The sequence below is a fragment of the Rhipicephalus sanguineus genome, chromosome 3 (assembly GCF_013339695.2).
Source record: "Rhipicephalus sanguineus isolate Rsan-2018 chromosome 3, BIME_Rsan_1.4, whole genome shotgun sequence".
Classification (NCBI taxonomy): Eukaryota; Metazoa; Arthropoda; class Arachnida; order Ixodida; family Ixodidae; genus Rhipicephalus; species Rhipicephalus sanguineus.
In genome coordinates, this window is record NC_051178.1 from 142680547 (window position 1) to 142695291 (window position 14745).

The 14745-nt window shown below is 49.9% G+C and overlaps 4 protein-coding genes across 8 annotated transcripts in view; 2 read left to right on the plus strand and 2 right to left on the minus strand.

The window, feature by feature from the left end:
- The window catches only part of LOC119387336 (ceramide transfer protein), a 608660-nt gene that overhangs the window by 128954 nt on the left and 464961 nt on the right, over window positions 1-14745 (plus strand). The window lies entirely within an intron of this gene.
- Window positions 1-14745, minus strand: part of LOC119387327 (HIRA-interacting protein 3) — an 80856-nt gene that overhangs the window by 48452 nt on the left and 17659 nt on the right. The window lies entirely within an intron of this gene.
- Window positions 1-14745, plus strand: part of LOC119387329 (geranylgeranyl transferase type-1 subunit beta) — a 72334-nt gene that overhangs the window by 28582 nt on the left and 29007 nt on the right. The window lies entirely within an intron of this gene.
- The window catches only part of LOC119387330 (coatomer subunit epsilon), a 77393-nt gene that overhangs the window by 11630 nt on the left and 51018 nt on the right, over window positions 1-14745 (minus strand). The gene's annotated exons all lie outside the window — the stretch shown is intronic.

Here is a 14745-nt window from a genome sequence, read left to right on the forward strand (position 1 = left end):
CGGTGTTCTTCGTTCCATGAAATTCGTTAAAGCTGTACACGACCCCGCACGTTTTCTCCCATCAACGACTTCCGCTTGCTCACAATTTTAGGATTAATTTTCCGGCATCTCTACGGGGGGGGGGGGGGGGGGGGGGGGGGGGGGACTCTGCTTAGATCTTCGAAGTAGATGACCAGCTTCAGCGATCCGGTGCGCTTTTCTTGCAGAGACTTGTTCAGGCAATAGATTAATGAACGTTTATTCAGATAGGGGCGGCTTATTACAGACTGCTGTGAGGCAACAAAACCCTTATCAGTGAAGTTATGACGGCAACAATGACACCTGATGCTGCACCCATTACTTTGTATGCGTCTAACGTCAATCGAGGCTACAAAAAGAAACTTTTAACAAGTTGAAATAATTGAAATGAATTAAATCTGGTCTGTGCGCTGCCAACACATTTTTCGTGCTCTAACTACTGGGCTAAAAAAAGTAGGAGGACGCTTGAGCTTCGCCTTCAAGAGTAGAAGGCGATAGCGTAATCGGGCCTCGTGCGCATCGCCTTCTCAACTGCTAGCCTGCAGCTTCGGTTCTCGGTGCATGCCTCAATCGTACCGCAAGGAAACGAACGTCTGTGTGCGTAACATTGGCCGTTTAAAACTATCCTACAATGCCTAAAGCAAGCACAGTTGCGCAGTGCGAACGCCATAATTCTTCCTTTTGCGAATCAGCGAAGGGCCCACTACGCGTCCGTAAGGCAACACGTGAACCTACGCAGCTGCTCACATTGTTGATGCTTTTGCTGGTGATGATTATTAAATATGTCTGAGCGATTTGTAATGGGTGGGCCTTTAAAACACCCACTCGTTGCGAAATTCACATGTTTTGACGCCTGGCGTGATTCTACACTTCTGCTACGCAATATTACACGCGTTAAGGAGACTCCTCCCACTGCTGCCCACACAGACGGTATGTGTTCGATTCTCACTCAAACCGAAGATTTTTATTATTTATTTTATTTGCATCTTTCTCGATTTTTCAGTCATGGACAACGCTGATTTTTCGCTCACAACCAACGACGTCGGCTACGATGCCGGAATTTCTGCGAAACGAGCTCTTTAACGCTATCGCGTTAATATAATAAATAATAATTAAATTAATCTAAGGTAAAAATATTCGGTAATGAAAAGCTGCGGGGAGTGAGGAAGGGTGTGCCGCAAGATTGCTGGACTTCTTCATAATTTGTTGCACAGGAAACGGGGCAAGGCCGAACACATCACCAATATGGGCTACCAGTCTGGCCTAAAGGTCCAGTTCGTCATAAGTGAACAATCACGCTTGCAGAAAGGGAATATTATGTCGGAGACATGTGAATGCCTTTTACCGGCGGTACAAAACAAATGCATCTAAAAGAACACTTTAATTTCATGAACTCCTTGCTGAAATATTTCATGATGGTGGAATAAAAGCACTCTAGTAGTTTAAGGTCGATATAAATAATCGTTACATAGCACCTACAGTATAAAGCGTAGTGCTCATCAGATCTTGCTCACCTTTGCTTTGCACTGCATTGACTTTGTATTGTGGTACTGCATTTGAAAGCCATGTTGATGCTGTTCATGTAATTTGGTAAAACTATACTTTTGCTAGAATTGCGTTTTATGGTTCATTGCGGTTTTGACGTTCGCTCACTATGTATAAATATTTTTTTTTCAGGTGGTGCACGAGGATATGAGCAAACTCATTCTACATCTCGAGATATGTTCCAACACTTGCTACAAGCGTTCAATTAAATGCTGTTAAATTTCACCACCATGTTCTTTGACTGTGTGCAGTTCACTGGACGAACAGGTCCTGTAGGAAACGTGCTAAGACGCATGCGATAGCCGCGAGGTCAAATCTGGAAATTCTTCCATTTCTAGCTGGGAGTGAAGGATTCCAACTGGAAATTTTGCCATTTCCTGCTGCAAATATTTGCTGGAAATATTTCCATTCCCAACTGCAAATATTTCCCTTCCCAGCTGGGTTATGGAACCTGAAATTCTTCCAGGCTGGAAGTTTTCCCATTTCCAGCTGGGAAATTTTCCAGCCTGGAAAGATTTCAAGGTTTCATAACCCAGCTGGGAATGAGAATCATTTTCACCTGGGGAGGAAAACATGTAAAGCTGACGTGGAGCATTCTACACATCACGTATTAAAATTCCGACTTCGAGAAAATTAAATTCCAAACACGCGTCTCGGTGGTCGTGGGATGCACTTTTCATTGAGTAAATTGTTCCAGACTCTGACGTATATATGCTAGAAGAAAGATGAAAGACGCCGTGCCGATATAAAAACAACGACAATGTTCCAGGGTAGGTGGCAACCGTAGAGTTTTCTACGATAAAACTCAACGCTTGCGCTTCACTTGGACAACCCCAAAAGAAAATTCTGCTTGGAGCATTTTCTTTTTAAGGAAGGGAGTGATTCGATATTCAAGCTTGCGCCCAACGTCGAAGTGTTTGGCATCGAACATTACACGGTATGTCCTGCGAATGTGCGAGCTGCATCCCGCACGAGCGGCTGAAGGCGACATCACTAGATGAGTAAATTATTCACGCATCAAGGGAGGATACGCTGTTACTGTTACGGCAGCCTGCGTATAACGATACAGTGTTTTTCCAGCACACCCGTCCAGTCACTGCAGGAAAACTGGAGCAGCTACGGAGAACTGTTTGTTTACTTAGCGGCGAGCATCGAACGGCATGTGCGTATACGTTATCGTCAGCTTTTCGGAGTTTGACTGGGTAAACAGCTACTTCCCGGCAAATGACACCGGGGCAACACTTTTCTCGGGAACATAAATACGGCTGCTTGTTCCGTGCAATGGATGCCGGAGAACGCGTACACCATTTCGGTGGAGAAAACGCAAGATGCAAATTGAAGAAAATCCACGAAAAAGAAGCGACGAAGTCTGCTGCCCTTAGACCATGGGCGTCACCTCCCGATAAGGGTGCCGAGTGGAGGGGGGGGGGGGGCTTTTTCTTCACAAGTTTGCCAACAAAGTCACACTTTCTTTACCCAACGTGGTCTTGCATGGCCTCCGGGATTCGAGGCATTGGAAGCATTCTGCACCTTACGTGTTTCTGCAGTGTCTCCGTGATTTGACCAAGCTACGACGTCATCATGCGACGTTACGTTATGTAACGTCACGATGACGTCATATAGGGCGACGTCATCACATGGTGGTTTCTTGCATCACTCGTGTTGACGCCGTCGCCGACGTCGGTCACTTTTCGCGTTTGATGAGGCATATATCTGAGGCTTTCTCCTAAAAATGGGCGCCCACTCTCCCTCCTACTCCCCACCCCGAAAAAAATCGGAAAGCTAAGCTTCTGCTTGATAAGGATACATCATTTCAGTTTCATTCGACGCATCTTTGTACGAACTTTATGAATCGATGGACGACACCGTGTTGTAAACGATCCGAACTGCTAATAGCGCGTAACTTCGTTACGATCGAGCTGGTTGGTTCACTGCGAGAGTGAACGTAAACAGTGTTGGCGCAGTCACATATATTCAGGGTATGTTCTGAATTTCGGCAGAAGCACGCAATCCGCATATTTACGTGCTTCCTTCCATAGGCGTGCAGGGTTCCCCTTCAGGGAGGAGGGGGGGGGTGTAGGGCCGGGCTTGAGTTATGTCGCAGAGCGTCATCGCCTTGGTGCCGGGAATGGCTGGCGCGGACGAGAAGTGGCGTTCTCCTGGAAGCCATCTCGACCGCCCGAAACTCGTCTCCCTTAACTGAGGCCTTCCTTTGCCCCAATACTAACAAATCGCACAGTCGGCTGCACCCCCCCCCCTACCTACTAAATAACAGCGTGCGTGAGAACCTGCCGCTGTTTACAGGAATGCGAGAGCCACGATCTGGCAGACTCGCGTGGGAACACGAGCCACGGGCGGAGGGCGGGGTAGGGGCAGTTGGAGAGCTGCGTAAGCAGCGAGGAGGGGCTCAGCGCCATCCATGCCGGGCTATACTGTTCTCTCCTTCCCCCACTTTTGTTTTTCGACTCTAAACACCGCACCACGGAGCGCGGAGAGGCAGTCTGGGTCGTAACCACGCTGTGGTAGGACGGCGAGGCTCTTTACTGGCGCATTTCCTCACAGCGCCCTGGGCTCTAACACCAAACGAGGTGTAGAAGAGTGAGGGTCTGTTCATTACACCCTCTGTCAAGTGGAAATTAGTTTTCCCGTTTGTAACTCCAATAGCCCTATACATTATAATACAGTTTGTTAGTAATTGTGCTACGCCTCCTGTCAAATATTTCATCCCCGCCGAGCTACATCACCAGGATCCTCGTCCGTCAACTTCACGGGAGGAAGGGAACCTTTACTGGCGCAGTCGACAGGATTCGGCATCTACCACTTGTGAGCGAAGATCACCAAGCCACCAGGTGACGGGTCACGAGATTCCCGCAAGAACTGGGAGCAGTACATCGAGGCCGCCTGCGGCAAACGACTCGCGTGAACACTACAACAACAGTTCGACGGGTCGCAGCAGGCATCGACGACGGCACTGGTGAGCGGGATTTCTTGCGTTTCGTTGAGGTGGCGGTGGCTCAAGTCAGGGGCGGATTATCCGGGGTTCAAAGGGTTCAAATGAACCGGGCCCTCCGGTTGTAGGGGGCCCCCGAAGGGCCAGAAAAAATGGCCGACTTCGTTGTTTTGTTCGAAAAAGTTTAACCCTCCTGCTGAATTCCCCTGATATAAACAGATTATCTATTTCAATAATCAATATACAAGCTTCTAAGAGGTTGTTCGTTGCATAACGTGCATAATCTTGAAGTCAGTTCACAGTTCTGCAGTCTGTGGTTAAAACCTTTTACTCGCCCAAGACCATGCATCGTGCAGAGGGATGGAGCTGATCCAGCGGATGGACACACAGAGCAGCCTGACGAGGATCTTAGCAGCTACGGTCCAACACGCAATGCGAAGGCGCATAGAGAGTGGTTCCTGTTTGAAATATCGTTTAATGCGCTGAATGAAAATAACCGTTAAGAAGCTGACGCATAGGTATGCTATATTATGCTTTCATTATAGTGTAAACAACGCACCATGAAATATTTGTATGTTAAGGAACTTCCTCATTATGCAAGGACTCCGAAGGAGTAATGGTTTGATTCTTCGCTTCTGGCATTGCCGTTCTGTCTTAATTCCTGCTTGGTGGTTGTATAGGAAAACTTAAAGGGGAACTCCGGCGCATTTTCGACCATATTGAGATAATGCCGTTTTCAAATAGTATTAACAGTCTTGTAACAGCTAGTGTGGTTCATTTTGTTGAGAGACTCGTCAATAATTTTAAATAAGCAATAAACGATGTGTCAAACCGAAACCGAAATCGGGAGCTGCTTCAGCTGGGTAGACGATGACGTCATGAAGTGATTCTTCTACCGCGCGGAAAGCCACACACCTGCCTCCACCCATCGTTTTTTACCACATGCCCCTAACAAAAGGCAACAACTGTGCTAGCGTCGTCGTCGCCTCGAAGAAGAAAGCACGCGCAGCGTCCGTCTGCTGGGTGAGGTGGGGTCGAAGAGGGGTAGAAACAATACGTCACGTACACAGGGTGGCCCGCAATTAAAGGCGTGATGCCAGAATTGGCTACCAATTTTAAAATTCGTTTTCTAAAAAACTAAATGACTTAGGGTTGTATAATTTGGCACATATTATCAGGGTACCGATGAGAACATATGTTGAAAGTTTAATTGAAATCGATGAACATCGAAAAATCCCCGGAGTTCCCCTTTAAGAGACCATCACTTGGTAAAGGTTGTGCACAGGAAATATGTACAACATATATCCATTATCTGGCCGCCAGCAGACCCTCACCGCAATTGCTTGAGCGTCACTTTTGAACTTCTTTTACGCAATGCCCTGCATAGCACATGGAACCACGGGCGTCTCAGGTGAACATGATGCTTCTCCGAACCGACCGGTTGCGCGCAGCTTGTTCGACATCACATAACACCGCTGCGGCGCTCAACGATCCGCGAGGCAGCACGGCTCTTATGACACATTCTTCGGTTAAAGAAATTTCGTGCGCCTTCACGCTCTGGAGCTCTGTACTCGTCGTTGTCACTGCAGAACAATCGGATACGCTGACCTTAAAGGTTAGGACTTCAAAATTTACATTCGTGCGAGTATTGGAAACTGCAAGCGCATTTCTTATATTTGGGCACTTTAAGATGGCTAACACGTACAGTGTGCACGTTTCGTGCGAGAGTTGCAGAGCTTCTATTTTCCTTACTTTGCAAAGATTGAGGCACTACCAACATCTTTGCGAGACCCTTGGGAATATTAAAATAATATTCAGTGGATTAGCATTTGAATACGTTTATTGCGAATATATTATTACGCAATGACTAAGTGGGTGCATTTGCTCTTGTGTTGCCTCCGTCATTATCAACTAATTTTATGAATAAGCAAGTACGAGCTTTTCTTACTAACTTACTCAGAGCGGCCGATTTCGCCAAGCTTGGACATTTTGCGCTTTATTTTTGCCACCTTTGGAGACTGTCGGTGACCATTCATTGGAATGAGCGAGCATCGCTGTAATATTCACCTGAACCAGAACGCTTGAGAATGCAACCCGTTGCGAAGATATGTGAACCATAATGATATAGAGATCTTATTGTAAAGTCAATTCCGGCTGTATCGTCTTATTCTGTGCACTTCCTTCATATTGTAGACAGATCCAGATAATGTCGAGAGAGTAATCGGTAGACAGGAAGCAGCAGAAACTCAAACTACGCGGTAAACTCTCGTCAGTGAGTTTATCGCCAATATCAGGTTTCTTCGGTAGCGTTTCATTGTCTTGTTAAACTACCGTAATGTTACTCATAAATTTGTTTTGAGAGTATTCTTCATTGTCGCTCTTAGTAAAAATTATTTCTAGAAAAGCACACTTTGAATAAGTTACTTATAGATCATAAACTTGGCTTGCAGGCTCTGTTACTGTACCATGCCACGGAAAAAGGAGTTCCCTGGCGCTCGAAAGCGCCATTTGGCAACGGAGAAAAAAAAAACACCTCAGCGACACTTTACGAAAACTGCCTAAGCTTTCTAGCTATTTTACCAGTGACAATAAGAGCTCTGCCAGTAATCCGTCGGCCAGTGAGACCAGAGAAGGTGACCAGAGAAGGTGAGACCGTGCGCTCAGCGAAACTGTTTGTTCCGAAGCCGGCGCAAGCGAGGCGCTCTCTTCAATGGCTTTAAAGCCAACAGCCCCAACGAGCATGGTCGGGGAACCAACTTCATCGCACACTGCGATGAAGCCCAGTTCTCCATGGACGAGCAGCCCGACTGAGACAGATCAGCCATTGCCTGATGAGCGTCCTTGCATGTCTATGGATCCCGCGGACTGGTTTCCTCTGCGCGTAGCCACTGTCAGCTTTTGGGTGGCACAAACCCAGGATGTCTGTGAAAATGCTAGAAACATGCAGGGTGATTACTCTCGCTCGAAGCGGTACTTTCAGCCAAATGACGCGGCACCGAAGGGCTACCACCGCCACTTCAAGCAAGAAATGTTCTGGGCTCACCGCACCAACGGCGAAGCAGTCTTGGGCGAATGGCTGCTGCACAGCCCTTCCAAATGATCTGTATATTGCTTTCCCTGTACTCTGATGTCAGCAAGAAAAGGACCAATTTCGGAACCAGATGGGTTCAGTTCATGGAACAAGGCATATGCAAAGTTATAGACACACGAGGAAAATGAGTGTCAAAGACAATGCGTCCTTGACCTGTGCAAGCGACGTTCTCTCAGAACGTCGGTCATTCGATCCTTTAAAGAGCGGTGATGTCGATGTCAGAGGGTTGTTAGCACATTAATGGCAGTCACGTGTGTGTACACTGACATGGTATAAGTGTGCCTTCTTCACAGAAATAAAGACCAGTTGTAAGTCAGCGCCTGTCGTCGTCTGTCTCCCTTTTGTGTTAGTCCAAACATTCGCGCTGTTTTTCCCTCCTTTGAAGCGCACTGCTCGGAACGGGCAACTTACTGGAGAAATGTTCTTCGCCGCGTAGTTGCAGTGGTAATGTTCCTTGCAGAACGAGGGCTCTCTCTCGGAGGATACAATGATTTACTCGGGTCTCCTCAAAATGGCAAGTTCCTTGGGTGTCTTGAACTGATCGCCAAGTTTGATCCTTTCCTTGCCGCCCATATAAAAAACTTTGGGAACATTGGACGTGGAAAAACATCCTACCTCACCTCTCAACTATTGTGGAAGAGGTTGTAGAAGCCCTCGGAGCTGAAGTCCAAAAAAAAATCACTTGCGAGGTTGCGAGTGCTAAGTACTTCTCTCTTTCAGTTGATTCTACACCTGATTCGAATCACAAGAATCAACTTAGAGTGGTCGTTCGCAACGTTGCTAACGATGAGCCTGAAGAACATTTTCTCGGATTTTTGCCCCATAACCAGTCACAAAGGGGAAGATCTCGCGAAGAGAACGCTCGACCTCTTAGAAAATCTTGAAGTTAACTTCCAAGACTGTCGTGGCCAGTCATACGACAATGCGAGCAATATGGCTGGAAAATACTCTGGCAAGGAAAAAACAAACACGGTGCTTGGACTGCACTTCTAAGTGTCGTATGCATTCCTTCTTTTCGTCTAAACTTCTCGCACAGTTTAGTCTTCTTTCAGTATGATCCAACGAACCAGACAAATCTTAATGCTGTCCATGTGTCTTCGTCTTCTGATATAGTTAATTATTACGATGACAATCTCTCCACGTGCTCCGCAAGAAAGAAAACGCCCAGGTGATATTAAACATTCCGGGGAGGCTTAGAATAAATATGGCTTGTGTTCTTTGCAGCTAAATCTAAAAATCGTCAAGTCTCAAGCATGACCAGGTGACAAAGCGGGAAAGAAAGGGGGCGGGGCGAGGGGGGAGGGGCCCCCCTTATTTTTTTTTAACCGGGCCCTCCGCACTGTTAATCCGGCCTGGCTCAAGTGTTAGAGTGGTGCATGTATGACATAGGAGCGTAATGGCGAGCGGTGGGGCAGAGGAAGGTCACGTAGGCGACAATGTTGAGCAAAATGCCGGAGCGCCAGAACCGGCAGAACTGGCAGTACGACGCCTAGAGCTGCAGTTTGAGTTGCAGAAGATGCAACTCCAACTGCAAGTTATGCAGCTTGAGTCGCAGGAACGCATTGCGCTTAGGCGAGCCGAGTTGGAGATGGCGGGTGGCGGGCGGACCCCTTCGAGCTTAGACTCGAGAGAACGAGGGCGCTCAGGCCTAGACCCTGTCGCTCAATGCAGCAAGGTTCTCAAAGGCCTCAAGCTTCCGTGCGATGCGGACGTACCTCTATGGTTTGATGAGGTGGAAAGTGTTCAGTGCGTACAATGTACCATTGGAAAGCCGCGTTCACTTAGTGATGCCAGCGCTCACGGAGCGGGTGAGGTACTTGCTTCGAGGACTCAGCGAGGCCGAGTGCAGTGATTACGACGCGGTTAAGGCGGCCGTCCTCAATGAACTCAATCTTACTCCTTCTGAGTATCTCGATCGTTTGAGACGGCCGCAAAAAGAAAAGATGAAACATGGGCGCAGTTTGCTTCACGTGTCGGGACGTATTTTGACTATTATTTGCACTCGAGAGAGGCGAAAACGAAAGATGAGGTCATACAGCTAGTTGTCGCCGACCGTATCAAAGCTAGCTTAAGTTCGGAAGGTTTAGAGTACGTACGCCTACGCGAAGGCGAGAGCTGGATGAGGCCGGCTGAAATATCACGCGTTCTACAAACTTTCGAGCAGGCGAAAGGCAAGGGCAGGGCGGCAAGGCAACAAATAGCTGCTACGCAGCAGGACAGGGACCCGTCACGACAAGGAAGCGGCGGCGGCAAAAAGCAGAACTGTTACGTGTGCCGAGGAGAAGGGCACCAAGCGAGAGATTGCCCCCGAACAGTCCAAAGCGCGGCGAACAAGCCAGAGAGACGGGCACGCGCACAGAAAGTGCAAGCGGCAGAGCCGGAAATTGACGATAGCCTCTTAGAGAGAAAGAAAGCAAAGCTTTGGTAGCTCGCGTAAACTCGTCGTTGTCGTCTGGAGAGGTACGAAAGTCTAAGTTGCAGGAAATCGAGCTAGAGTGTGCCGGCAAGCCCATAGTCGCTATCTTTGATACCGGCAGCGAGGTCACTATTGTTAAAGAGAGTCTCGTACCGGACGCTGTCCAGGAACCATCGGGCAAAATCAAGCTCGTTTCAGCTTTCGGCGATACCGTCGAGGCAAAGCTAGTGACCCTGTCCTTCAGCCTTAGGCAGACGGCGTTCGCAAATGCACCTGAAGTTGTACAAATCGTTTGCGCAATAACAGACAAGCTCACTGACGCTGACTGCCTACTTTCTAAAGAAGACTGGGAGCTGCTTACACACATGAGAAAATACGCGGAACCAGCACGGGGCGCGGTTGGCGTAGAGCAAGACCAAAAAGGTGTGTCGGTAACCACACCGAAACAGGGCGAACCGGACGTTAGAGGTGAAGCGCCGCCGGTGAGAGTTACGCGCGCGTCAACGAGACTCGCTCGGACGAACAGACCGCAGTCGAATTTCCCACACCAGGTGAGGAGGCAACAGAAGCCGGCAACGGCGTAGACACCGACGGAATCCCAAGCCAGCGAACCAAACTTCGAACCGCCCAGCTGGCGGACGCAGGTTTGAATAAAGCGTGGGCAGATGCGAAGGCAGGGAAGTCGGGCATGTTTGTCTCAGACGGCCTTCTATACCACTGGGGCTCAATTGCCGGCAACAAAGTAAAACAACTTGTGTTGCCCACTGACAGGCGCGAGAAGGTACTGTTGCTGGCGCATGAGTCCCTTTGGGGCGGCCATCTGGGTCCAAAGAAAACAAAACTGAGAATAAAATACAGCTTCTTCTGGCCTGGCATAGAGGAGGATGTTAAGAAGCACTGCCGGACGTGTCATGGTTGTCAGGTTCGATCGGATAAGCACCTTAAGGACAGGGTACCCATAACACCGCTTACGAGGCCAGATCACCCTTTCCAGGTAGTGAATGTCGATGTAATCGGACCCTTGACACACCCTCGGCCAGAGGCCACAGGTACGCGTTGTGCCTAGTAGACCTTTGCACGCGCTGGCCTGAGGTAGTGGTCTGCGTTCCCTGACGGCCAAGGCCACTTGTGAGGCCTTGTTGTCCGTATTCAGCCGCACTGGAATCCGCGAGGTAATCTGTTCCGACCAAGGAACTAACTTCACGGCACAAGTCACTCAAGCGATGCTAACCAGATGGGGGTGCTCACCTCGGTTCTCCACGCCGGAGCACCCAGAAAGCAACGGTGCTGTGGAACGATGGAACCGAGTCCTAAAGAATATGCTATTCCACGTAATGGAAAAAGACCCCAAGAATTGGGACAGGCTCGTTCCGTTCGTCTTATGGGCATACAGAGAGGTTCCTCATGACACCACAGGTGTTGCACCCTTCCGGCTGTTATACGGCAGAAATCCCTCCGGGCCGCTGGCTATACTCAGCGCAGCTGGACAGGTGACGTCCCCCTTCCCAACACATTGAGGGAGGAGCCCGCCAAATATCTGCAGCAGCTGCGCGGAACAACTAGAGATAGCGGTAGAGGTGGCAGGGCTTACAGCAAGCGCTCGACAGGGGAGCTACGCGCTGGCATATAATAAGTCGACGCGTCGCAAGACGTTCAGTGTAGGAGATCAGGTCCTAGTATTTGACACGGATCGCGGTAGCAAACTGGCACCAAAGTGGCTGGGTCCTTTCAGTGTAATCGCTCGTGAAAGGCAAAACTCATATCGGGTCGATAGCGGACAGCGAGCGAGCTCAGTGGTGCATGCAAACAGGCTACGCCCATACTATGCGAGGGTGAACCGTATAGGGGTCGTGTTTGATGATGACATAGAATTTGGGGACATTGAATATGTCCCCCGATGTGCGCCTTCAGGCACACCTTCCGTACCCGTTGACACGCAGCGACTGGTGCATTTAGATAGCAAACAGCGGGAGGACATTTCACGTGTCTTTGCGAAGTACTCCGATTTGTTTGACAAAACGCCAGGAGCCGCAGAAGTCGGACTACACAGAATCGAGTTAGAGGAAGGGTACCGACCAAAGCGTGCATTTCCGTACCGCGTGCCTGAGCTCCTGAGCAAGAGGTTAGCCGCCAGACAGAGGAACTGTTAGATCTTGACCTGATCTACCCAACAGAAAGCGAACACGCTCACCCCGTAGTTTGTGTCGGAAAGAAAGACGGGTCGGTCCGCATGTGTATCGATTACTGAACGCCGTTACACGCACCGACGCTTTCCCTATGACGCCACCACAGGAGCTGCTAATGAGGGTAGGCCGCGCTAATTTCATTACTCTGGTAAACCTGCGTCGCGGGTATTGGCAAGTACCGGTCGCCCAGGAGAGTCAACATCTTACAGCTTTCGTGACGCATGACGGCCAATACGCTTGGCGTGTTATGCCGTTCGGCCTAAAGAACGCGGCAGCCACATTCCAGCGCATGATAAATACATTGCTCTCAAGACACCAAGCATTGCGGCTGCATACTTAGACGACATCGCCATTTTTTCTTCGTCGGGCAAGAGCATGTAAGGCATGTTGAGGTCGTCTTTGGACTGCTGCGCGAGGCTAAGCTGAAAGTAAGCGCTGAAAAATGCCAGGTCGCGCAGGCGCGTATACGGTACCTTGGACATGTCGTGGGTGGCGGGACTCATGGCCCGGACCCGGAAAAGCTCGCCGCGATTAAGGATCTAGCCCCACCTACGAAAAAAAAACAGCTGCGTAGCTTATTGGGGATGTGCGGCTACTATCGTGGCTATGTAAAAAACTACGCCGCAGTGGCCGCCCCGCTGACCGCCTTGACGAAGCGAAGCGTGCCAAACCCGATACCGTGGGAAGAAGACGCACAGATCGCATTCGCGGAACTAAAGAGATCGCTCTGCGAGGCGACCGCACTGACCACTCCCGACATCCACAAGCCATATTGGCTATTCACGGACGCTTCCGAAGTGGCTGCTGGCGCCTGTTTAGCGCAGATGAGAGACGATGGCCAGGAAAGGCCGATTGCGTTCGCCAGCCACCGTTTCAGTCCAACTCAGGCCCGCTGGTCGACCATTGAGCGCGAAGCGTTCGCCATCATTTGGGCGTTGGGTAAATTTGACACATGGGTGTTCGGGGCGGAATACAGGTAGTATCCGACCACAACCCTCTGTCTTACTTAACGACCAGCACGCCTCATGGAGCAAAACTAGCAAGGTGGGCACTAGCTTTGCAGCGCTACAATGTAATCGTAACCCACCGGAAAGGCTCCAGCAACGCTAACGCAGACGCACTGTCACGCGTCACCAATGCAAATTGGGACGACAGCCGCGAAAAGGCTTGAGCCATGGCCGCACCAGCGAGCGTGAACGATCCCGCTCACCTGCAAAGGAGTGCACGAACTGACCGCCTGGCAAACCCGGATGCTACCTAGACGTTGCCTCCATGCACGGTGTCAGAGGAACTTTCTATCGTACCCCCGTTCCTGGTGTATCCCCCTGGATAGGCTTGCGAGCCGCCAGATGTTAAGACAATTTTCTTTGCCCCCTACGGTGCCGTTGTACGACGTGCTCTTTTCCTCATATAGCCAAACATGTGGTACCTGTGCAATTGACATTATTGTGAATAATTCCACGAACTTGCACGCGAGTGACTCGCATCGTTACGGCGGCAGCACGCTACAACTAGCACCGTTCACATTAAGACTTGGCATGCTGTTCGTATTGTGGACTCGATGTTACCTTTGTGCATGTTTTCTTTTATTGTACTTTACTTTACCTCTTTGTCTGTTTGGCCCTGAGACTGTATACGCTGGGCTTGGATGCGAACAAAAACGCCTTGCGATTCAGCTGTACGGAGGCAGGCTTCCCTGTGCCATGTCCCGGTCTCGTATGTTTAGACTAACTGAACGGACTCAAAGCTCAGTTATCCTCTTAGGGGGAACGTGTAGGGCCGGGCTTGAGTTATGTCGCAGAGCGTCATCGCCTTGGTGCCGGGAATGGCTGGCGCGGACGAGAAGTGGCGTTCTCCTGGAAGCCATCTCGACCGCCCGAAACTCGTCTCCTTAACTGAGGCCTTCCTTTGCCCCATACTAACAAATCGCACAGTCGGCTGCACCCCCCCCCTACCTACTAAATAACAGCGTGCGTGAGAACCTGCCGCTGTTTACAGGAATGCGAGAGCCACGATCTGGCAGACTCGCGTGGGAACACGAGCCACGGGCGGAGGGCGGGGGTAGGGGCAGTTGGAGAGCTGCGTAAGCAGCGAGGAGGGGCTCAGCGCCATCCATGCCGGGCTATACTGTTCTCTCCTTCCCCCACTTTTGTTTTTCGACTCTAAACACCGCACCACGGAGCGCGGAGAGGCAGTCTGGGTCGTAACCACGCTGTGGTAGGACGGCGAGGCTCTTTACTGGCGCATTTCCTCACAGCGCCCTGGGCTCTAACACCAAACGAGGTGTAGAAGAGTGAGGGCCTGTTCATTACACCCGCTGTCAAGTGGAAATTAGTTTTCCCGTTTGTAACTGCAATAGCCCTGTACAATTATAATACAGTTTGTTAGTAATTGTGCTACACCTCCTGTCAAATTTTCACCCCCGCGAGCTACATCACCAGGATCCTCGTCCGTCAACTTCACGGGAGGAAGGGAACCTTTACTGGGGGGGGGGTTCGTCGCAGAGCCCCCCTCATCCTATTATGTCAATGTGTGGGGG